Source organism: Stegostoma tigrinum, unplaced genomic scaffold (assembly GCF_030684315.1).
Source record: "Stegostoma tigrinum isolate sSteTig4 unplaced genomic scaffold, sSteTig4.hap1 scaffold_191, whole genome shotgun sequence".
NCBI lineage: Eukaryota > Metazoa > Chordata > Chondrichthyes > Orectolobiformes > Stegostomatidae > Stegostoma > Stegostoma tigrinum.
The window spans coordinates 404,359-429,953 of record NW_026728130.1 but is presented as its reverse complement, the minus strand read 5'-3'; the positions used below and the strand labels follow the sequence as shown (position 1 = coordinate 429,953).

At 44.3% G+C, this 25,595-nt stretch overlaps 1 protein-coding gene across 5 annotated transcripts in view; it reads left to right on the top strand.

The window, feature by feature from the left end:
- Positions 1–25,595, top strand: part of LOC132207870 (utrophin-like) — a 124,791-nt gene that overhangs the window by 39,680 nt on the left and 59,516 nt on the right. For 4 of the 5 annotated variants that reach the window (XR_009443937.1, XR_009443940.1, XR_009443938.1 and 1 more), the window contains exon 2: positions 12,936–13,204. The exons of the other annotated variant lie outside the window; for it this stretch is intronic. The gene's annotated coding sequence lies outside the window, so the exon portion shown is untranslated. The remainder of the gene's footprint in view (positions 1–12,935; positions 13,205–25,595) is intronic. 5 annotated transcript variants of the gene reach the window in all.

The following is a 25,595-nucleotide window of genomic DNA, read 5'->3' as shown; positions in this document are numbered from 1 at the left end:
TGAGAGTATTAGCGGTCCTCTGGCACCTTAGCTGTGGCCAGAAATGACTTGAAAATTTTTGCCAGGACCTCTGATATCTCCTTTCCTGCTTCATAAAGTCATGCAGTACAGAAACACGCTCACTTAATCAACATCAATGCCAACTAACAAACATCAAACTACTAATCCCATTTACCTGCACTGAGTCATTACCGACCATACGCTGGCCCTTTAAATGCTCATCTGTTGCTTCTTTAATATTGCAAGCGTACCTGCCTTCTCCACCTTGCCAGGCAGCATATTACATGTTTGTATCACTTTTGGTGAAAGCACTTGCCTCAGATCCCCTCTAAATAGCTGACAGTTCACCTGAAATCTATGCCCTCTGACTTAAACTCATTTACTGGTTCTCACAATCAATCTATGCCTCTCATAATTTTGTATACGTCGATCAGCCTCCTCTGCTGCATGGAAAACGCACTTAGCCTATCAGTTTCTCCTGATAAAACTTGCATTCAATCACAAAACAACACCCTGAAACATATACTGTCAACAAACCTGGCCAACACCTCTGTCTCCGGCTTGCTACAGTGTTCCACTGAAGCCCAGCGCAAGCAGAAAGAACAGCACCTCATTTTCCACTTGAGGACCTGACAGCCCTCCAGACTCAATATTGAGGTCTGTAATTTTAGGGCCTAAACTCTCCCATATCCCAGCCCCCGCTACCCCACACACCAGGCTTTGTTACCACGCAGCCTGCCACGACACATTCCCTGTTGTTAGTGACGAACAGTCCCCATTCACAACTGTTCACCCTCTCAGCCTGATTGTTTGCAACTCCTTTATCTGTCCACCTGTCTTTCTCTCTCTTTGGGCTCTATCCTATTGTTTACTCCCTACACTACCCTCCTCCCTATTTTCTGCATAGAAACCGATGTTTTCCCAGCCACCATCAGTTCTGGGGAAGGGTCACCGGACCGGAAACCTAAACTCTGTTTTCTCCTCCAACATATGCTGCCACGCCTGCTGAGCTTTTCCAGCAACGTTGTTTTTGTTCGTCATTTACAGCATATGCAGTTCTTTCGGTTTTTATCAACAAACCTGTCAGACTCACCAATGCTTTGAAATGCTCCCACTTGTTGCTCAAGACCCTGGGCTCCAGTTGCTCCAATAAGAGGCACCTGCTGTACACATGGTCATGCAGACCAGCAGGAGCACTCAGCATTTGACATGTAGTGTAGGATGCACCAATCATGGGTCAGAGCTTAATTCCAGGCATACCTTAACTGAACAGAACACTGATCTTTGCTTTTAATTTATTCATCCGCCTGCTCAATTGGAGGGAACACAAACCAGTGTTCCCACTCAGGTCTCTGCTCGTACGCATGCTTTTCAGTGAGAGCCTTATCTCACCCGCTCCTCTCAATAACATTCTCTGACCGTCACTGGGCCATCACCGGCTCGTCTCAGTAAAACTGACTGACTGTGTCACAGGGCCCTCACCCGCTCCTCTCGGTAACACTGACTGACTGTGTCACAGGGCCCTCACCCACTCCTCTCAGTAACACTGCCTGTCACAGGGCCCTCACCCGCTCCTCTCGGTAACACTGACTGACTGTGTCACAGGGCCCTCACCCTCTCCTCTCAGTAGCACTGCCTGTCACAGGGCCCTCACCCGCTCCTCTGTTGCATTGACTGACTGTCACAGGGCCCTCACCCGCTCCTCTGTTGCATTGACTGACTGTCACAGGGCCCTCACCCGCTTCTTTCAGTAACACTGCCTGTCACAGGGCTCTCACCCACTCCTCTCAGTAACAGTGACTGACTGTCACAGGGCTCTCACCCCCTCCTCTCAGTAACACTGCCTGTCACAGGGCCCTCACCCGCTCCTCTGTTGCATTGACTGACTGTCACAGGGCCCTCACCCACTCCTCTCAGTAACACTGCCTGTCACAGGGCCCTCACCCGCTCCTCTCGGTAACACTGACTGACTGTGTCACAGGGCCCTCACCCTCTCCTCTCAGTAGCACTGCCTGTCACAGGGCCCTCACCCGCTCCTCTGTTGCATTGACTGACTGTCACAGGGCCCTCACCCGCTCCTCTGTTGCATTGACTGACTGTCACAGGGCCCTCACCCGCTTCTTTCAGTAACACTGCCTGTCACAGGGCTCTCACCCGCTCCTCTCAGTAACAGTGACTGACTGTCACAGGGCTCTCACCCCCTCCTCTGAGTAACACTGCCTGTCACAGGGCCCTCACCCGCTCCTCTGTTGCATTGACTGACTGTCACAGGGCCCTCACCCACTCCTCTCAGTAACACTGCCTGTCACAGGGCCCTCACCCGCTCCTCTCGGTAACACTGACTGACTGTGTCACAGGGCCCTCACCCTCTCCTCTCAGTAGCACTGCCTGTCACAGGGCCCTCACCCGCTCCTCTGTTGCATTGACTGACTGTCACAGGGCCCTCACCCGCTCCTCTGTTGCATTGACTGACTGTCACAGGGCCCTCACCCGCTCCTCTGTTGCATTGACTGACTGTCACAGGGCCCTCACCCGCTTCTTTCAGTAACACTGCCTGTCACAGGGCTCTCACCCGCTCCTCTCAGTAACAGTGACTGACTGTCACAGGGCTCTCACCCCCTCCTCTCAGTAACACTGCCTGTCACAGGGCCCTCACCCGCTCCTCTGTTGCACTGACTGACTGTCACAGGGCTCTCACCCGCTCCTCTCAGTAACAGTGACTGACTGGACAGGGCCCTCACTCCCTCCTCTCAGTAACACTGCCTGTCACAGGGACCTCACCCGCTCCTCTTGGTAACACTGACTGACTGTCACAGGGCTCTCACCCGCTCCTCTCAGTAACAGTGACTGACTGGACAGGGCCCTCACTCCCTACTTTCAGTAACACTGCCTGTCACAGGGCTCTCACCCCCTCCTCTCAGTAACACTGCCTGTCACAGGGCCCTCACCCGCTCCTTTCAGTAACGTTGACTGACTGGACAGGGCCCTCATGCCCTCCTCTCCGTAACACTGACTGACTGTCACAGTGCCCTCATCCGCTCCTCTCAATTACACTGCCCATCACAGTGCCCTCACCCGCTCCTCTCAGTAACACTGACAGTCACAGGGCCCTCACCCATTCCTCTCAGTAACACTGCCCATCACAGGGACCTTACCCGTTCTTCTCAGTAACACTGCCCGTCACAGGGCGCTCACCCATTCCTCTCAGTAACACTGCCCATCACGGGGCCCTCACCTGCTCCTCTCAGTAACACTGCCCGTCACAGGGCGCTCACCTGCTCCTCTCAGTAACACTGCCCATCACAGGCCCCTCACCTGCTCCTCTCAGTAACCCTGCCCGTCACAGGGCGCTCACCTGCTCCTCTCAGTAACACTGCCCATCACAGGGCCCTCACCCGTTCCTCTCAGTAACACTGCCCATCACAGGGACCTTACCCGCTCCTCTCAGTAACACTGCCCATCACAGGGCCCTCACCTGCTCCTCTCAGTAACACTGCCCGTCACAGGGTGCTCACCTGCTCCTCTCAGTAACACTGCCCATCACAGGGCCCTCAACCGTTCCTCTCAGTAACACTGCCCATCACAGGGACCTTACCCGCTCCTCTCAGTAACACTGCCCGTCACAGGGCGCTCACCTGCTCCTCTCAGTAACACTGCCCATCACAGGGCCCTCACCTGCTCCTCTCAGTAACACTGCCCGTCACAGGGTGCTCACCTGCTCCTCTCAGTAACACTGCCCATCACAGGGCCCTCACCCGTTCCTCTCAGTAACACTGCCCATCACAGGGACCTTACCCGCTCCTCTCAGTAACACTGCCCGTCACAGGGCCCTCACCTGCTCCTCTCAGTAACACTGCCCGTCACAGGGTGCTCACCTGCTCCTCTCAGTAACACTGCCCATCACAGGGCCCTCACCCGTTCCTCTCAGTAACACTGCCCATCACAGGGACCTTACCCGCTCCTCTCAGTAACACTGCCCGTCACAGGGCGCTCACCCGCTCCTCTCAGTAACACTGCCCATCACAGGGCCCTCAACCGCCGCTCTCAGTAACACTGACTGACTACCTCAGGACCCTCACCCGCTCCTCTCAGAATCACTGACTGACTGTCACAGGCCTCTCACTCCCTCCTCCCGGTAACACTGATTGCCCGTCACAGAGCTCTCATCCGCTGCTCTGAGTAACACTGGCTGACTGTCACAGTGCCCTTAACTTGCCCACTTATCTGAATTAGAGACAATATCAATGTGGTTGCTTTATGAAGTACAAATACTGTGAGAAATTAATGTCATAATCAAAGTGAACTTGATTAGTAAGAGATTGTGATAGACTGTCTTTATTTATTTCATATAAGTATGTTATTACTGATTTTATGACCTGAAGTCACAGCCGTATTAAATCAGCTTCCCTGCCTCTGTTCGTAACACATTGATATGAAGTATTTGGTGACGTTCAAAATTGATCCCAATGTTTCCTAATCAGATTTTTTGAAAAGTCAGTGCCAGACTTTGTGCATAACAATACCAGACACCAGGTTTATAGCTTAATCAAAAGATTTTACAATTTATTAACAATATGTATCTTTTAAAAGAAAGCTAAGCAAAAAGGTATTCTGATGAATGCCCATGACTTAAACATCATCTTCTTTGATTCTAGCCCCCATTCTAACAAAGACAGAAAGACAGACAAACAGATATAATTAAGGAATATATTAAAGGGAAAAAAATAAATCAAGTGTAACTGGCCAGTTTACTTAACCAGACTGCATGATCTTTAAAACGGAAAACCCTGTGGATGCTGTAAATCAGGAACAAAAACAAAGCTGCTGGAAAAGCTCAGCGGGTCCAGCAGCATCTGTGAAGGAAACAAAGTAAAATTTCAGATCTGGCGACCCTTCCTCTGATCAGTTCTGAGGAAGGGTCACCAGATCTGACATCGTACCTCTTTTTTACCTTCACAGACGTTTCCAGACCTGCTGAGCTTTTCCGGAAATTTTGTTTTTGTCCATCATCTGAAATCTCACAGTCAGATGAGATAGTATCTTAAAGCTAAAATCTGAACAATCTACAGATGCTGTACATCAGAAACAAAAACAGAAGTTGCTGTAAAAAACCAGCAGATCTGGCAGCATCTGTGGAGAGAAAACAGAGTTAACATTTTGGGTCAGATTACCCTTCCTCAGGATTCCTTATTTCTAAGTAAGTGTCACAGGATCGGAAACGTGAATTCTAACTTCTGTCCATAGATGCTGCCAGACTTGCTGAGCGTTTCCAGTAATTTCTGAGCTTCTGTCTTGGTTTCTGAAAACACTGAGCTATGCAAATACCTTTCAGTAGGCTTTGGGGGGATATTTAATTATTACTTGTAACAGAGGACCTCTTCACTTAGATTAAGTTGATAATGGGAGGACAACCAGTTGGCAATCAAACCTCTGTCCTGTAGCTTTTGCAGGGACAATCCTTCTGATTTAAAGACAGTTCAATATTGGTTTCTCTTTGTTAGTGACACATCAATCGAGTTTTCTTGGAAGAAGAATTGACCTGCAATTAACTTCCAGACCTAGCCTCAGAAACAAATATCAAATTGTTTCTTCTTTTTTCACATAAGCTGCTGCTCACAGTCCAAAGGTCACTCTCAGCTCACAGTTCACAGCTCCAAGCCAAAAATGATAATGAACTTAAGTACTAGGAGGAGTAAGACAATTCAGCTCCTCGAGCCCCGCTGTTTGATACGATTGTGGTTGATCTTATCTCTGCTGCAACTTCAGTTTCCTACCTGCTCTCCATAATTCTTGAATCCATTATGAACTCAAAAATCGTTCTATCTCCTCTTCAAATTTGCTCAATGTCACAGCCCCCCAATGCCCTCTCAGGGAGTGAATTCCAGAGATTCATGACCCTTCCAGCATAGAAATTTTTCATCAACTGTTTAAACCTTCTTCCCCTTATGCTAAACCTATGACCTCTTGTTCTATTGCCCGCATGAGGAACCATCCTTCCCATGTCAACTTTATCAATCTGCTTGAACATTTTATATCCCTCAATTAGATCCCTTCTCATCTTTCTGAACACCTGAGAATGTAGGCCGAAACTACTCTGTCTGTCTTAAGACAGGTTCTCGTCTCTGGAATCATCCTGGTGAACCTCCACTGGACTGCCTCCAATACAATGACATCTCTCCTTAAGTAAGGAGACCAGAACTGTACACAGGGCTCCAGGTGTGGTCTCACTAATGCCTTGCATAGTTGCAGCAACCTTCTTTTGTATTTTTATACTTGCTTTCTTTAGCAACAAATGCCAAAATTCCATTTGCCTTCCTTAATACCTGCTGTACCTGCTTACTGGGTTTCTGTGATTCATAAAACTAAAAAAAATGAAGGTTTCAATGCTGTTAAAATGAAATCCATCCAAGTAAAATTAAAATAATGATAAGAGAACATTAATAGAAAGTGAAAACATTTTTCTCTCTCTGGAGAGCAATATTGAACAGCCTTCACACAATAATGTTATTTGTGAGCTTGGATTCTATACTGGAGGAATGCTGCGCAAGTTTTAAGTTTGATTTGTACACCTATACCGTGTGCAGTGAGAAGGACAAGAGGTGGGTTTTAATCTAATAATTTTCTGTGTTCTTCTGTTAAAAATACACATAGGCATCCGCTTGTGAGCACTTTCAGTAATTGAATACCACAGTAAAAAGAATGAAAATTTATCTCACCCTGGGATCTGAATTGTCCAGTATCATCATCAACTGGGATCATAACACTTGTCATTTCAAAGGCCAAACCTGATATTACCACTCGATTCCTCAACTAAAATGGAATTTGATTCATTCAATGTCAAACATCAATGACCTTGATAGTGTGTAGTAAATTACAAAGTGAAACAAAATAGCCCTTCACCATTTTTCTTGTAAAGCAAATCCATCGTATTCAATTGTTGTAGTGGTATAAAACACCAGTAAGTCACACATTGCAAAGTCCTCCTGAATGTGAGCCAGACATTTACATAGATCTGTGGTTAACCTCAAGAGGCAACCCAATCTTGTATTTGTTTCCTGTTTATGACTTTTTAGGCCACTTTTCTGACAAGAAAGACTTCACCAGTCTCCTTAAACAGCTGAGATCAGACTAAATACAAAGCTCTATTTTGTCCATAACCTACCCTTGATCAATGCTAAAGAAGATAACGCTAGCATTTAAATAAAATTGTATTTATAGAATCATAGAGTGACACAACACGAAACAGACCTTTCAGTCCAACTAGTCCGTGCTGACCATAATCCCAAACTAAAGTAGTCCTGCCTGCCTCCTGCACTCGGCCATATCCCTCCAAACATTTCTTATTCATGTACTTATCTGGATGTCTTTTAAATAGTGAAACTGTACCCACATTCACCAATTCCTCTGGAAGTTCATTCCACATATGAACAATCCAACAACATGGCCCACTATCACTCGTATCCTTACATACAGATAAGGAAGGACACCACTTTGATTGGGACAACACATCCATCCTAGGACAAGCCAAACAGAAACATGCACGGGAATTCCTAGAAGCACGGCATTCCAACCGGAATTCCATCAACAAACACATTGATTTGGAGCCAATCTCTCATCCCCTGAGAAAAAGAACAGGAAATGACATTAGCAACCCAAGGAAACCTAACCAGATAAATAGAAAGCGGGACATAACACCAGCGCTTCGTCGGAGGCTCACTGATGATGTTACCTAGAATGGTGACGAAACGTCTGAAAACGAATCTTCCAGCTCAGCGAGCAAACTCACATCCAGAACCTCAACCTGAGCTACAAAGCTTCTCAAAACTCATTAGAACAATCCTCTGTGTAAAAAGATTGCCCCTCATTTCCTTTTTAAATCTTTCTCCTCTCATCTTAAAAATATGCCCCCTAGTTTTGAAATCCTCCACAGTAGGGAAAAGACATTTGGCGTTCACCTTATCTAGATCCCTCATTATTTTATAAACATTCATCGGGTGACCCCTCAACCTCCTATGTTCCAGTGAAAAAAGCCCCAGTCTATTCTCACCTTAAATCTCAAACCATCCATTTCTGGCAACATCCTGGTCAATCTTTTCTGAACCCTCTCCAGCTTAATAATATCCTTCCTTGAACACTGACCAGAATTGGACACAACAGTGTAGAAGAGGCCTCACTAATATCCTGTACAACTTCAACATGGCATTCGAACTCTTCTCCTCAAAGGTCTGAGTAATGAAACACCTTCCTAACTACCGAAAGAACTACAGATGCTGTAAATTATGAACAAAAACAAAGTTGCTGTAAAAGCTCAGGAAGTCGGGCAGCATCTTTGAAGGAAAAAACAAAGTTAACGTTTCAGGTCCGGTGACCTTTCCTTAAAACTGGCATTTCCCCTCTTCGCTGTCGACTGTACTACCGATTTTGGTATCATCTGCAAGCTTACTAACCAGGCCTTCTATATTCTCATCTAAATCATTTATATAAATGACAACCAAAAGCAGACCCAGCAATGATCCCTGTGGAACACTGCTGGCAACAGGTCTCCATGATGGAAAACTTCCTTGCATCACCACTCTCCATCTCCTGCCTTTTATCCAATTTTGTTTAGTTTCTACTCAATTAATATTCCAGTAATAAACATGCCTGATGAGTGGCGGAATGGTAACCGCACCCAAAGTGTTAACGCTGCTTTTTTTTCCCCATCACAGATGTTGCCAGACTTGGTGAGCTATTCCAGCAACTTTGTTTTAGTTCCTGATGAGCTGCGACTTTGTACTTGACTGACTTCCAACATCAAAAGTTCTAAATGTTGGAAGAGATTGGTTAACCTTGACTTCCTAGCTTGAAAATGTGCCTTTTATGCAAAGAAACTGTACTCTGGGACAGTGGTTTTGCAGATTTACCTGCAGGCCCAGGCTGTGAATCAGAGTTGAAGAAGTTGCATGCACTGATGAATAGGCAGCTGTTTAGCTTCTGGATGGAATCCTGTGGAAGCGACGAGGGTCTAGGCCATTGACTCGAGAACTGATGAGGGAACGGCTTGCCTCAACCATCTTCCCTTCAGGGGAACACCAGCCTCAGGTCGCTGCCCTCAAGGGGTATGTCATCCTGACCTTGCTCCTCTCATGCGTCGGCAGCTACATCTTTCTCCCCTCTGGCACTTAATAGACCGGCGGCCGATCTGGTGCGATTTCATTCGCCATGAGCTGTTGGCTAACCAGAACCCAGCAGGTGTACTGAGCAGCAGTGTCACTTGGGAGGTGATGATCTCTGTTACCATGGCAACCAACCTACGATTATTGCTAGATCTCGGGCCAGGGTTGAGTGAACCACCATTAGCACGCCGCTTCCCCTTCTTGATGTTGCACATTGAATGCCTTTGAAGGCCTGTTACATTTCTTAATGGTGACACCCCTGCCCACTGTTGAGTCAATACCAGTTGTTGTGGGATGATGTATGTGTGCGTCAGTTGCTCAGTTAGGGACTTTAACTCGCAACGAAGTTGGGAAGTTATGTACAAGTCTTCTCACCATGGATTTAATCTGGCTCTAAGCAGAATTGTAGGTACCTGATTAAATGTCCTCTATTTCCAAACTTGCCACAACAGAAAGTACAAAATCCCGCTGTTTTTGTTCTCAATTCATGGTTTAATTTTGCAATCAGTGTCGGAAGCAGCAGATTAGTTCAGTCCTTGTGAAATTGAAGGCAATGCAACAATTTAATTGGTCACTTTTTAACATGGTAGGTTCTCAAACTGAGGAAATGGTGAATGTTGTTGATCTTTAATGCAATATAATGGAGGAGAGAAAAATCTGGACTACAAAACCCACAGGAAGAAAATTATAATCTGTCAGTGCTGCCTCCATGAGAACAATGCCAAGTAAATACCCGTCCCCATATCGAACAATAGAAGTTTCCTGCATATCAGAACATACCCATTGAGTGGGGAACTGACAAGCCAAATAATGCAGGAGCACCATCGGATTGAAATACTTTTATTCTAAGGATTTCAGAACATGCTGGGATTTTTATTGCAAGCAATACTTGTGATGGAATATTCTTTTAATGTCAAAGTGCTGCAACAGTTTGGAAGAACCAATATTAAATGGATATTATTGCAGATAATATATGTGAATGAAATAAAATTGTTTGCTTAAAGTATTTTGTAATTGGAATTGAATGTCACATTTTTGTATCTTAGTTGTCTTCTGTTTCTTATTTTTATAGAGCAGGTATTGTCCTGGTCACTTGTAATGCTGCCAATTCAAGATTAACTACATGGATGGTCTCTATCAGTTGCTGAATCCCCGATGTCAGTTTGTAATCCTGAATCCAATATTGTCACTTCATCTTTCAGTTCTGTTTATAATCAAAGTTTGAGATCAACAGCTTTCATTTTACTATCTGGAAGTCAATTAGTGCAGATTTTGTTTGTAAACCAGCGTTCTGTATGTAAAACTGCCTTGTTTAATTAGATTAGTTAGTTGAGATTCATTTTAGTGAAATGAATCCTAACTAAGCTTCATCTCTTCCTCATTCTGAACACATGCTATGTCACGCAATGGCTATTCAATTTTGCATTGGTGCCGGTTCAAACCATGTGTATTCCAACTACGCATTGATACAGATGAAATAGTACCATTTCCTTGTTCGTACCATTCTCACCATACAGTGTTTCAGCATTTCATTACGTTTCTGTGTACAGTTCTGAACCAGTCCCCTTGCCCCTGAGCTTGCCAAATGTCTCAATGTTGTCATGACATTGTCAAAGAATTCATTTCTTGGTAGATTCAGAGATAAATTAATGTAAACTAGTGTGTGTTCATGCCTCTGCTGTAATCGGGCGAAACACTCAGGCCATTGTCTTAATTTTTCTCTCTTGTATTTTTTTGAAATGTTGACCATGCCATTTGCTCCACTTACTGGGATTGGACTTGTTACAGAAGTGCTGAACGTCAACTTGCCAAATACAATTGGCTAAAAAGTCTGAGGCCAATCAGTCTCTTGAAACACTTTTGCTGTGCAATCAACATTCCAACATTAATTGACAATGAAAAATTGCATACGTGCTTCAGAAGATTCGATTTGAAACAGAGATTTGTGAATATGAATGGAGTTTTATATGTCTCCATCTCGGGCACCAACCTCAAGTCCACCTGGACTATCTCCAACACCTCCCTCACCTTTCTGGACCCCTCTATCTCCATCTCAGGCAACCACCTAGAAACCGATATGCATTTCAAGCCCACCGACTCCCACAGCGACCTAGGATACACCTCCTCCCACCCACCTCCTGCTAAAATTCTATCCCCTATTCCCAATTCCTTTGCCTTCGCCGCATCTGCTCCCAGGATGAGGCATTCCATTCCCGTACACCTCAGATGTCCTCGTTTTTCAAGGAGCGCAACTCCTCCCCACCCCCCCAAGTGGTGAAGAACGCCCTTGACCGTGTCTCCCTCATTTCCTGCAACTCATCCCTCACACCCTGCCCCTGCAATAACCACCAAAAGAGAACCCCCTCATCCTCACATACCACCCTACCAACCTCTGGAGACAACGCATCATCCTCCAACACTTCCACCATCTGCAATCTGACCTCACCACCAAAGACATTTTTCCTCCGACCCTTGTCTACTTTCTGGAGAGACCACTCTCTCCGTGACTCCCTTGTCCGCTCCACACTCCCTTCCGACCCCACCACACCCGGCATTTTCCCTGCAACCACAGGAAGTACAACACGTACCCCCATACCTCCTCCCTCACCCCCATCCAGGCCCCAAGAAGACTTTCCACATCAAGCAGATGTTCAACTGCACATCTACCAATGTGGTATACTGCATCCGCTGGACCCGTTGTGGCCTCCTCAACATCGTGGAAACCAAGGAGAGACTTAGGTGTTCTGCAAAGCAGTCCCTATGCTCGGTTCACAATAAACAACTGCGCCTCCCAGTCGCGAACAATTTCAACTTCCCCTCCTATTCCTTAGACGACATGTCCATCCTGGGCTTCCTGCAGTGCCACAACAATGCCACCTGAAGGTTGCAGGAACAGCAACTCATATTCTGCGAGGGAACCCTGCAGCCCAAAGGTATCAATGTGGATTTCACAAGCTTCAAAATCTCCCCTCCCCCTACTGCATCCCAGAACCAGCCCAACTCGTCCCCGCCTCCCTCACCTGTTCTTCCTCTCACTTATCCCTTCCTCCCACCTCAAGCCACACCCCCATTTCCTACCTACCAACCTCACCTCTTGACCTGTCCATCCTCCCCGGACTGACCTATCCCCTCCCTACCTCCCCAACCTACACTCACCTCTACTAGCTCAATCCCACCTCTTTAACTTGTCTGTCTCCTCTCCAACTATCTTCTCCTCTATCCATCTTCGATCCGCCTCCCCCTCTCTCCCTATTTATTTCAGAGGCCTCTCCCCCTCACCCTCCCCCTTTTCTGATGAAGAGTCTAGGCCCAACATGTAAGCTTTTGTGCTCCTAAGATGCTGCTTGGCCTGCTGTGTTCATTCAGCTGCTCACTTTGTTATCCCTATATCTCTTAACAACCTCATTAAGTGAGTTCTTGAGTTAACTATGCAGGGTAGACTTAGAGTTTATCATTCTAACTTGCCAGCCCTGAAAGATGAAAGTTGGTTTATGTTGGATGCTTGTTTCATAGCTACGAAAGATATCCTGAACGGATTTTTCATGTCTTTTGTTGAGAACTTTACCCATTTAGTCACTCTAATCCTTTTCCTTTTTTAAAGTTTCCTTGGTAGTCATAAATTTTTAATGAATAAAATCTTTAGTCTTATACTAGATATTCCCAATTTCAGGAGAAAGTCCAGAGAGACCTTTTAAAGGAAAGGGTTTTAGAAGGAAAACTGAAGTTGCATTGATCAAAGTCATGAATAGTTGATAAATTATTTGCACTTCATATTTCCAGAACCTACCCTGGAAGAGAGAGCCCAGAGAATTGCCAAAGCTGTCCGCAAACAGTCAATAGAAGTGAAGGAAAATTGGGAGCAATTGAAAACCCGTGCGAGCAACTGGCAGAAACAGGTGGAAAAGGCGTTGGAGAAACTTCAAGAACTGCAGAAAGCTCTGGATGATCTTGAGGCTCATGTGATAACAGCTGAGGGGGTCCACACTGATCAGCAACCTGTGGGTGACCTGCTTATTGACTCATTGCAGGGTCACATTGATAAAACCACAGTAAGTGCAATTACATTACACTTCACTTATGAACAGATGTAACCACAATGTTGTATCGAGACAATCAGTAATATGAGTACTTCAGTGATATTGATTGAATGGTTGTTAACTTAATTTGCAAATTAAAACTTAGTTGAGCATGCCTTCTGATGATATCACATCGTTAATATTAGTATAGTTGAGGATTCTATTAGTCAGTGACATCAGCTGAGTTATCTACTTGTTGCCATGTTATCGTGATTAAAGGAAAAGTCTTACCACGCCATTTGGCGACTCCTTAGAGAGAGACAACTGGTTATGATTTAACCAGAAGATTACCATGCCTCAGGCAAGTAGAGGGTTTGAGGCGAAGATCATTTGTGGTAAGCTCACTGGTGTGGCAATTGAGCCCTCTCTTGCAGGGGATCACTCTGCATCACAAACCAACCGTTCAGTCAACTGAATTTGAATAGAGTTTAGGATTGGAGAGCAATCCATGCATTTGTATTTTTTTTAATGAATGTTTCTCACTGGCAAACCTTTTAAAAGCCAGCTCAGCCATACAGGCGAGATCAGTTCTTGATCTCAGCTGAATTTTTTGATCTCGGGTGAGTCAGCGTTAGGAGTTCAGTGATTGGAATGAATTCACATGAAGTTAGTGAGAGGGATACTACACGTGAATAGATCAATGTTTTGAAAAGAGGATGAGATATGAGCAAAAGTTTAACTGATGTGGAAGACCAGCCAAAATCATCATCAACGGTGGAGCAGGCTTGAGCGGCCACGCAACATTGAGCTGCCGCTATTTGACTTGCTCTGTGAAGAGGAAGGAAAATGGTCAAAGTGTCAAAAATGCTGAAGACCTCATCATTCTACAACCTCAAAATTTGATTGTGTTCAGTATATTATCACTACTGGTACCCCTAAATCCTGGTCTATCATCTCAGCAACTCTACTCTGCCCAAAAGCTGGTTACTTGTGACATTTTTGAAGGATCTTCCCAAGTCTGAAAATCATTTTTGTGTTTGTAGAATCAGAGTTGGCGTGTGGAAGGAGGTCTTCTGGCATATCATAGCTCTTTGAAATAACTCCCCAATTTGTCCCCCTCTGCTGTGCAATGACTTCAACCACTTATATAATCTCTTTAATGGATGGAAACTTTTGAAGGCATCCGGAATGAGTATTAACGATCCCAGAATACAACTGAGCCTTATTAAGTTCTTAGTTCTGATGATCAAGAGCTTGATCAAAGAGGATTGTTTTAAAAAGTGCCTTAAAACAGGAAAGGTACAGAGGCTAAGAGGTGGAGGAAGTCTCTTGTTGGGTTTGAAGCCTACAAAATTAAATGTTTGGCAACCAAACATATCCTGAAGTATGGTCGGACTGGTGGAGATTATCCAAATAGCGATAGGCATAGCCAAGGAACAATTTGGAAACAAAAATGAGAATTTAATAAAATTACTGTTAATACTATCAGTTAGGTAGAAAGCACAGAGAATAGGATTTGGTTCAAGATGAGTCTCAGGCAGTGGAGTTTTGACGACCTCAAGTGTTCAATGGGCAAATGTGGGACTCTAGCAGGGAATGCATTGGAATTGTCAGGTCCGGAAGTGAAGTAGTTTCAGTTGAAGGTTTCACTGCTAATGAGCCAAGACAAGAGACAGCTTTAGGGATTGCATGAATGTGTGGTCGGACGTTCATCGTGGGATAAACAAGATGCCAAGGTTGTGCTGAGACAAGCGTAACATTACATTGTTGCCAAGGAGGAGTAATGCACTCAGTAGGTAGTGAATAGAGATTGGTGTGGGGACCACAAACAGTGGTCTTCCCAGTTTTAAATTGTTGTCTCTACAGAGTTCCGCAACTTTATGTTCTGTTCAAAAGGCTTCACTGACAAGGAAACAGAAGTTAGCCATTTGTTTACTTGTCAATATATCTTGATTTTTCCACCATGTTCTCCAATTATTTCCAAAACCTGTGCAGTGTACTAAGTGAACCATTCAAACCTTAAAAGGAAATGTTAAAGTTGTGGAATATAAAGTTAAATTTATTTTATTGAAAATTGAAATAAATTACATGAGGGTTTGACCAAGACTGAAAGGAATTAGATGGGACACCAGATGAATAAAACAAGCAGTAGTAAGGTGGTATTAGCTGGATGTTCCTGAAGAAAGAGAACGCAGCCAACCTTTCTTCCTTCAGGGGGATTAATTGTGTGGTGTCAGACACAGTTGATTAAATCATTCCTTCTGCCTTTACTGCCTGACTGTACTATGGTTGTAATATTTACTTTTTTAAAGGCTCAAGGTTAGACATACTTGTCATTTTATAAATTTTAAGAAGTTGGCTTATTGTCAAGTCACGGTAGGATTGAAAACACATTCTATAAGTGTTTGAAGTCAGAAGTCACATGACACCAGCTTATAGTCCAACAGGTTCATTTGAAATCACACAAGCTTTTGGAGTGCAGCCCCTTCATCAGGTGCAGTTAGTGAGGTGACCACAGAGAGACACAGCTTATAAGCAGAGAGATCAAAAGATCATAGAATTGGCGTGAGTGGAGTGTCAGATAATAACTCTATACAGGTGACCAAGAGTGTTCGAGGCAAGTAAAGCGTTTATAAAGTCCATGTCAGTGCTGTGTTGTCATGATAATCAGGCAGCGCAACAGGAATGTACAAAAGGTGACATCTCAGGTCAGACTCTGACTTGTAGTTTAGAGGCTTGTGTTCAGAATCTGTCTTAGAGTTTTAACCTTTATTTCAAAAGCAAGAATTTATAAGATGCCACACTGACTGACTGTAACTACAAGTTGTGTGCTTCTTCAACAAAATATCTGCAAATAAACAAACATCCTGGATGAAGACTTATTATCTGACACTCCACTCACACCAGTTGTCTGCTGTTTTGATCTGTCTGCTTATAAATTGTGTGCCTGTGTGTTTTCCTCTCTGACCGTACCTGATGAAGGGACTGCACTGCAAAAGCTTGTGTGATTTCAAATAAACCTGTCAGATTATAACCTGATGCCATGTGACTTCTGACTTTGTCTATCCTAGTCCAACACCAGCACCTCCACATTATAAATGTTTGGAACCAAGTCAGTGCAACAGGTATACGTTGAACATTTGACTTCGGAAGGATGCCTAGTGCTGAAAAATTCATTAATAACAAAGGATTTCTCCATTATGCCATCTATCGTAATATGCTGCGTCTCACAGTCATAATGAAAGGATGCCCACTTTAATTCAGCAGCGCCAACAACAGTTATGGACATTTTTAGCATGGGAGGAGGCCATTCAACCTATTTTATCTGTACCAGCTCTCTCCCAGAGCAACAAAATTAATCCTTTTCTTGAACTCGTTCCACATATTTCACAGGATTGAAATATATAGGTACATAGTTAAGAGATTTTAACATCAAGTGAGCAGTTCTCGTACTACACCTTGTCACTAAAAATTGAAAACGTGACTTACAAAGAGTGAGTCTTTATTTTGTTCTGTTGTGATGATGAAGAAGATGCAAGTCCAAGTGCTGGAACTGGCCTCTTGAACTTAGAAATTTTTAAATGTGTATAAAATGAATTCCGTGTGCATTTACGAAAAGCAGTTTTATGGAAGGAAAAGGTACCAAAGAAGATTTGGTGTATTGTACTTTATCCTATTATACTCCAACCTGTGAAAACAGAACTCTACTTTCCTGTGCCTCCCAAATCCCGAGTCTGTCCCTGCCCCCATTGACCATGAGGACACGGCCGGAGACCCCAACCGATGATGTCACATTCGCCTCCGCCGGCCACACCACTTCCGGGACCGCTGCTGCAGTCACCGCCTCCACTTCCATTTACAACACCACACACACCACCCTCGCCGCAGCTGCTGCCGCCCACCCCGATACTCCAACCGCCGACGGAACCCCGCCCACGGCCGACGCCGACGGAACCCTGCCCACGGCCGACGACCTCATCGCTCTGCCCACAACCTTCACAGCCAGCAACCCCAGTGAAGACAGTCACATTGAACCCTGCCGCATGTTCACCATCCCCCCAGACCTCCCACTAACTGAGGACGAACGGTTAGTCCTTAGTAAGAGGTCTCCTTTGTCCCTCGACAACCACACATCAACGAATACCAGTCACGATTGGACATAGAACAGTTAATCCGCCGCCTTCGCCTCCACGCGTACTTCTTCAACCGGGAACCTAACCCTCCCTCCACTAACCCCTTCACCCGCTCCCAACACAAGTCCTCCTCCTGGACACCACCCCCAGGCCTCCTACCTTCCCTCGACCTCTTCATCTCTAACTGCCGTCGAGACATTAAACCGCCTCAATCTCTCCACCCTTCTCACCCACTCCAACCTCTCCCCCGCAGAACGGCCGGCCCTCCGCTCCAACCCCAACCTCACCATCAAACCCGCAGACAAGGGTGGCGCAGTGGTAGTATGGCGCACTGACCTCTACATCGCCGAGGCCAAACGCCAACTCTCCGACATCACCTCCTACCGCCCCCTCGATCATGACCCCACACCCGAGCACCAAACCATCATCTCCACACCATTCATGACCTCATCACCTCAGGGGACCTCCAACCCACAGCCTCCCACCTCATTGTTCTCAACCCCGCACGGCCCGTTTCTATCTCCCTCCCAAAATCCACAAACCTGCCTGCCCTGGTCGACCCATTGTCTCAGCCTGCTCCTGCCCCACTGAACTCATCTCCACCTATCTGGACTCCATTTTCTCCCCTTTGGTCCAGGAACTCCCTACCTAAGTCCGTGACACCACCCACGCCCTCCACCTCCTCCAGGACGTCCAATTCCCTGGCCCCCAACACCACAGTTAATCAATGCGGTAGGGTTTCAAAACTAACGGACTTACCTAGGGCCGAATGTTGTGGATGTGAAAATAAGTAGACTTTGTGACATCAGGCCTATGTGGTCAGAATTTAAACTCTGGGTCAAAATAACAAAGGGTGCAACGAAAACCGGTAGCTAGCAAGCAGACCTCCTTTCAAGGACCAAAGATAATGGCTTCGTTCTGTTCAAGATTTAATAGATGGAAACTATCCGGTCATGTGGAGACAGTGGAAGAAATGAATGAGGGGGTGGATAGATCTGGGCATTGCCACTATGTATGTGGAAAGTGCAGTGCTTTCACATGATATTGCTCTGGGGCAGTGTTCAGATGAGAAAAGGAGTGGGATTTTACTGATTTGGCCAGACCTAAGTGATTCACACCCACGGCCATGCTGTCAAAGATTTGTGGAAGCCAGCAAAACTGAACTTGACTGTTTGCAGTAAATGTACAGCATTTCAGATGTCACTTGATCCTGCAGATTGACTCCCTAGAATCTGCTTGTCAAATGATTTATATGGCTAAAAGGTTCAAGTATGATTTTGTGCTGTGGAACTCATCTCGAACCGAAACTCGCCAGTTTTTATATCAAGATCTGGAGAAAGTATTAGTTTTTTGAAGATGTTCTGATACAGAGATAGACTAATAGTTTACTGAGAAATCGTGGGGCATTGGCCAGGAAGTTAAACAAACAGTGGGGAATAAAACAAACTTGACCTGAATCCTATGTTAAGTATATAATGGATTTGTTCCACAGTGAGGATATCAAAAGATATTCTAATTTTTAAGATGAGACACTCAGGATAATTTGGGTAGGATGCACTTCTTGAAGGGACCGGAAAGGTACAGAATTATCCATTAGATGTGAAAAATTTGAAATGAAGACAAAACCTTTTGAGGCTGGGGTGGGGAAGAAATGAAGGTCCAATTTTGCTCATTCAACCTCTCCCATTGACCAAATGCATTTGTAGTGTCTGTAAGGTTGGTGACGGCACTTAAATGAAGAAAAATCAACATGGACATGCTGTACATAACCATGAACAATCAATCTCTTGGCAAGGATAATGTGACAGGGCATTTGAAAAGCCAGGTTATTGTAATTTGAATTAAGAGATCAGGCTGTAGAACTTGAGATCAATCTCAGAATAAAATGTAACAACAGCGATAGATGAGGAACCTCTTCACTCACAGAGAGGTGAACTTTGTAATTCTGTACTCCAGAAAATGTGGAGCCTCAGCCAAGAAGTATGCTCAGGACGGGGATTGACATGCTGGGGTGGTCAGTGAAGCACTATTAATGTCACAGGATTAGTAATCCGGAGGCCTGGGACAATGCTGTAGAGTATAGGCTTAAGTTCCACTGTAACAGCTGATGGAATTTGAATTCAGTTCAATATAATTTTGGGGGTAGGTGGGAATGTGGAGCCGAGATTGCAGTCAAGTCAGCCACGACCTTCTTAAATGGTGAAGCAGGCTTGATGGGGCCAGTTATCCAACACATGCTCAAATTGATATAATCATAAACAAAGCTGGTCTCAGTGATGGTTACACTGTCACTGTTACACTATTCACCGTTATAAAAACTTGACTCATTCACTGATGTTCTTTAAGAAAGGAGCTCTGCCATTCTTATTTGATCTCACCTCCACATGACTCCAGATCCACAATAATGTGGTTGACACTTAACTGCACTCTGAAATAGTCAAACAATTTGGAGGAACTAGGGATGGGCAGCAAATACTGTCCTTGCTACTCCTGCTCCTTGTTGCTATGACCCTATATGCTCTAACATATTAACCAATTTCCTCTTTGAATCCATTTGAGGAGCAGTGTATATTTTGTATCGCTTGGTGATTCTCCAAGTATCTGATGGATTTTGCATAGTTCCTTCTACCTTCTAAATGTGAGCTCCTTCCAGTGTTTAACCTTTAAGGGAGGCAATCGTTCTCGAACCTTTTTGATTGAATGCCTTCATATTAATAGCAATCACTAACCTATCTATTATTAATTGCATATTCATAAGACCAAGGGCTACATGTAAAGAAGTGTTCTAATCATCTTTTTAAAAAGCTACTTCCTGACGGTTATCATAGAGATGAGATTAGATTCCCTACAGTATGGAAACAGGCACTTCAGCCCATCCCCCTATCACCGACACACACCCCTGAACACTCTGGGCAATTTAGCATGGCCACTCCCCCTAGTCAGCACATCTTTGGACTGTGGGAGGAAACCGGAGCACCCGGAGGAAACCCACGCAGACACGGGGAGAATGTGCAAACTCCACACAGAGAGTTACCTGAGGCTGGAATCGAACCCGGGTACTTGGTGCTGTGAGGCTGCAGTGCTAACCACTGAGCCACTGTGCTGCCCCGATGTGTGTATTTGCTTCTAACTGTGATATCTGTCAGTCCCTGGACTGGTGTTTGATAAGGGCACTCATAATGTATATCCACTTTATGCAAATGCTCTTCTATTGTTCGCCTGATAAATCAAGAAAAGGGCTGGATCCTTTTGTATATTTTTAACATCACATATTCATGATTTACATATAGTTGAGCGTTTCAAATTGCAGTAATTAAACATTCATGACAGATAAAAGCATTCCAGAATTGTTCCGACTTGATGATAAATAGTGAATATCTGTTCTTGACTGCAGCTTTCCAGCCTATCAGTGCAGAGAGGCATTGCTTAGCAAGGTTGGATGAGGAATATTACTGTTCCAATTAGTTACATTTAATTTATCACCATTGAAGCTCGCGTTAGTTAGTGTGCTTTTTTCCAATATATTTAATCTCAAGTTATGACAGATGATTTGATTTGTAGATCTCAAATTACCTCTCTACTGTAGAACCCAGTTTTGAAACAATTGATATGAGGCACTTATTGTACTGTCACTGATGCTGTCATTATACTCCCCAGAGTATGGCTGTAATGCTGAATTACTTTAGCCTGCCTTCATGAAGCAGTGCAATCTTTACGAGATAAGGATGAGGGGAAGGTGCATATAAAAGATTGATTTATAAAATTGAGATTCATGGAATATATAGGTCACTATCAAATTTGGTTAAAAAAGATGGCTGAAGGACAGAAGCAGCAAGTTATGGTAAATAGATGAGAAGATCGCTATTAGCAGTTTGCCAAGTATGAGGACACTGATTTTTGGAGATAGATGCACGATTTGAATTTGGGAATATGGCATACAGAAGGCCCTTCAGCGAATCAAGTCTGCGCTAATCCCACTTTGCAGCACTTGGAGAATAACCTTTAATTTCACGTGCTCATCCCAGTACCTTGTTAAAAGTTGTGAGCTCTCTTGTCTCAACTACCCTTCTGGGTAGTGCATTCCAGATTACCACCACCCTCTGGGTAAAAATATTTTTCCTCAAATCCCCTCTACATCTCCTGCCCTTCACCTCATAATTGTGTCTCCTTGTTATTGACCCTTCAACTAAGGATACGGCTGCTTCCTAACCTTGCCCCTCCTCATCTTCTGCACCTCAGTCACGTCCCTCCTCAGCCTTCTCTGCTCTAAAGAGAACAATCTGACCTTATCCAGCTAGTCTCCGTAGCTAAAGTGCTCCGCCCCAGGCAATATCCTAGTGAATAATCTCTGCACCCCCTCCAATTCAATCACATCCTTCCAACAGTGTGGTGATGAGAACTGCATACAGTATTCCAACTTTGGCTTAACTAAAGTTCTATACAATTCCAACGGAACCTTCCAGCTGAAACCATCTGTGCCATGACTGATAAAGGCAAGTTCTCAGTACGCATTCTTAATCATCCTGTTAACCTGTCCTGCCACCTTCAAGGTTCTGTGTACAAGCACCCCATGATCCGTCTGTGTCCCCTAAGCCTCCTAGTGTCTTGCCATTCATTGAGTACCTCCTTGTCTTGTGACTTCTTCCGATGTGCATCACCTGATATGTTTCAGGATTAAATTCTGTCTGCCACTGATCTGCTCATCTGACCAACCCATCTATATCTCATTATGTTGTATATATCACGAACAGTGAGGGACCCAATATGGAACGTTGCAGTACGCCATTTGACACAAGCTTCCAGTCGCACAAACAGCCTTCTACCTCTGTGCTCTGTCTCTTACCACTGTGCCATTTGAGAACTACCTTGCCGTAATAGCCAGTGGTGCCAGATGTGTTTACCTTTAATATCAGTCTCACATGTGGGACCTTGTCAAAGGCGTTTTTGAAATCCATACAAACTGCATCAGCTGCAATATAAGCATAGAGCGCAGAAGCAGAAATAGGCCATTCAGCCCTTTGAATCTGCTCTGCGATTCAAAGAGACCATGGCAGAACAGTTAATTCTCCAGTCTACTTTCCTGCCTTTTCCCAATATCTGCTGTCTATCTCAACCTTAAATTTACTTAATGACCAGCCTCAATAGTCTTTTGTGGCAAAGAATTCCACAGATTTGCAACCCTCAGAGGGAAGAAATTCCTCCCAATCTCTATCTTAAATGTGTGACCCCTTATTCTGAGATTATGCCCTCTGGTCCTAGACTCTCCCACAAGGGAAAACAAACTCTCTGCATCTACCCTGTCAAAAATCTTATAAGCTTCAATAAGGTGGCATCTCATTCTTCTATATCACAACAAGAACAGATTCAATCTTCTTAACCTCCTAGAACTTATTTGAACTTCCTCCACATCCTTAGATATTTCTCCCAAAACTGTTCTCAGTGTTACAGCTGTGATCTGACAATTGCCTCGTACAATTTTAACAAAACCTTTTATATTCCATTCTATTTGCCTTCTTCGTTACCCAATGAACTTGGATGCTTGCTTTTTGTGATTCGTAGACGAGAATATTTAAATCCCTCTGTTCCGTAGCTTTCTGCAGTCATTCTCCATTAAATAATAACCAGCTTTTCTATTCTTCCTGCCAAAATACATTAGCTCAGATTTCCCTGCATTATATTCCATCTGCGAAGTTTTTGCCCATTTGCTTAGCCTGTCAATATCTCTCTGCAGACTTTTTGATTAATCCTTACTAGTTGCCTTCCCACATGGTTTTGTGTCATCAGCTACAGTATATTCTCTTTCCTCATTCAAGGCATTAATGTATTTCATAAATAATTGTGTCCCCAGCACTAATCTGTGCGGTGCTCCGCTAGCTGCAGGTTGCCAGTCTGAAAATGCCTCCCTTGTCCCAATTCTGTCTTCTATGAGTGAGCCAGTCCTCTGTTCATGATAATATACAACAGCAACATCATGGACTATTATCTTATTAAGTAGCCTCATGTGTTATAGCTCATCAAAACCCTTGTGAAAATCTGGGCACCTACATACCTCGCAAAATTGTATCAAAATTGTGAAGTGTGACCTCACTTTGATGAAGCCATGCTGATCAAACCTTGCATTTCCAAGTGGAGATGAATTCTGTCCTCCAGAATTTCCCCAGTTGTTTCCCTCCCACTGATATGAGTTTCATTGGTCTGTAATTCCTGGTGTATCTCTCTCTCTCCTTGAAAAATGGTACCACATTAGTTGTCCTCTACCAATTCCCCTGTAGCCAGAGAAGAATTCAAAGTTTGGGTCAGAGCCCCTGTGATTTCCTCTCATCTCTTATTGTGGCATCTGATACAACCCCTTCAAACCTAGAGAATTATCTACTTTTAGGCCTAGCAAAGCCTCACTCCCTGTGTCAGTCTGCTCAAGTACCTCAGTCCCTGTCCCCAAGTTCTCTACCTCCATCTTCCTCCTCTTGAATGTAGACTAAAGTGAAACACTCTACCAGTGTCCTTCTGTACGGTATAAAGTTTTCCCCCGGACCCTAATGGGCCCCATTCTTTCTCTGGTTATCTTCTTCCCCTAAGTGTACTTGTGAAATATCTTGGGATCTGTCAAATTTTATCTTCATGTTTTTTCATGCGCCTGTTTCCTCCTAACTGCTTCAAGTTCCCTCTGAGCTTTCTATACTCCACTAAGGCCTCCATCATTTGCTCCCTTTGTACCTACTAAAAGCCTCTTTTTTTTTGTTCTAAACCAATTCTGAATATTCCTACACATCCAGGGTTCTTTGTCTTGTTATTTCCAAATTTCATCCCAAAGGAAACATGTTGGGCCTGTGCTTTCCCCATTTTCTTCCCAATCACACGTTCACTTTCTACTGTAGAATTTGCCAGACGTAGCTGAACCTGGTCTACTTTGGTCAGATCCTGCTTTATTTTAATAACATCTGCCTTCCTCCGATCCAAAATTTTTTTTTTGCAATCTACCATTTTCCTTTTCATAACAGTGGTTGCTATCACTATATTCTCCCCACTACCACCTTAAACACCTTGGCAACTTTGTTCTCAAGAATTAGATCTGGGACTGGACTGTCCCTTGATGGACCTTCCATATGTTGACACAATAAACTCTGCTGAACACGTATTTAGAAATCCAACTCCTCTTTACACTGTGCACTTTACACTCGATAACAAGGTGGACATGATTTTAAAAAGAAAGGTTTAGAGGGGATTAGGGGAAAACCTTTTTCATCCAGAGGGGTCTGAAATGCACTCTCTGGGATTATAGTTGAGACGGGAAATCTCAGAATCTTTAAAAAGCACTTGACGTGTCATTACGTTCAAGGCTATGACCTAGTGTGTTGACAGTGGGTCTACTGTATATAATAGTATGTCCTTGATAGCGCAGACTCAGTGGGTTGAAGGGCCTCATATATTGTATGATTCACTGATTATGACTATCCCAAACAATGTTGAGGAAGTTGAAATCCCCTGGTATAGTTACCATCTTATTATTGCACACCTCAACATGAGCAATACAGCGTGAAGTTCCAAAATTTACCACGATTGCCAAGCTTGCAGGAGCCCAAACAATGAGGATGATTCCGATCAGCTGCAATAGGCCAACAGAATGGGAAATGACATGGCAGTTAGAGTTCAATACAGCAAAATGTGAGGGGATCTGGGATACAGTGTGGTTTAGTCAGCAGTGGCCCTCCTTCTGAGTCAGAAATGTCGGTGTGATTCTCACTCCGAGACAGAAGGACCCAGTATTCAGTGCAGGAAAGCAAACTTGTGTGGTAATGAATCCTCAGCCTGGATCGACGGGTTAGGTTAGCGGCAGATATATCTACAAGATGAAAAGATGATAATTGCAAAGAGTGGTGATCTTTGCTCACTGTTCTGAGTTCGGGTCACTAGACCCGAAACGTTAACTCTATTTTTCCCTTCACGGATGCTGCCAGACCCACTGGGATTTTCCAGCAACTTTTCGCTTGTTGTTGTCGTTGATCAATTTGCATTGTGTTACCCCGTATAAAATGGGAAATGTCCAAGGAAAAAGAAAACGATGCATGAGGTGAAGCAGTTTAACTAAAGGGATAGTGGCAAACAATAAATACTCGAAAGACATTGTTCCAAAGAGTGTGTGAGGACTGAAAAACCCAGGAATGTAGGGGTCATAAAGCCATAAAATGAAGGAATGGAAGTACGCTTTTTAGCCCATTGAATTTGCTTCACCATTCGATCAGATCATGGCTATCTCTGTTTTGAATATTCTTAGTAACCCAGCTTCAACAGGC